Source organism: Pteropus alecto, unplaced genomic scaffold, assembly GCF_000325575.1.
Source record: "Pteropus alecto unplaced genomic scaffold, ASM32557v1 scaffold52, whole genome shotgun sequence".
NCBI lineage: Eukaryota > Metazoa > Chordata > Mammalia > Chiroptera > Pteropodidae > Pteropus > Pteropus alecto.
In genome coordinates this window covers 4,283,062-4,283,779 of record NW_006433941.1, presented here as the reverse complement: position 1 = coordinate 4,283,779, position 718 = coordinate 4,283,062, and positions in this window count along the sequence as shown.

The following is a 718-nucleotide window of genomic DNA, read 5'->3' as shown; positions in this document are numbered from 1 at the left end:
AGAAGTGTTTGTTAGTTGGAGGAAACGCCATTACATTGGCAACTGAATATCAGAGCACCAATTTACTCTGCATTGTCCAATTTTAGCAAGAATCCTGCTAAATCAGTTTAGCCAGAACCCCCACCCTTGATATCTGATGACCTTTGATATCTGATCAGGTTCCTCAATCCTGCTACCATTGCCCCAGGTGATGTCATATCACCCTGACCTGCCTTCAGCAAGACTCCTGTCAGGTGGATTTAGCCAGAATCTCCACTTACCCCTGATGTTTCCTCATATTAATTTTCCATCCACCGATCCCCACCCTGCTCCTTGGCTATAAATTCTCACTTTTCTTTGTTGTATTTGGAGCTGAGCCCAACGTTTTCCCTCACTGCAAGACCCCATTGCAGTGGTCCCTGCACCTATCACCATGATCCTGAATAAAGTCTGCCTTATGATTCTTAAAAAAGTTTTATGAATAATTTGTTCTCTAACAGTATCAACATGCATATTAGTTACTTTTGCTTTAATGTTATCAAAAATAATTCATGAAGATGGTCCTGTGGGGGTCCAGAAATGAGCCACCCCAAGATATGCCTCAGTGGTATGCAGATTACTTTGAGATAAAGGCAATTTTAGCTTCAAGCCCAAGAGAAACTTCTGGCCCCTCCCCCACCAACTACCTAGAAAATTTTGAATTAAAGGCCTGTCCATAATAACTTATCAGAGATAACTT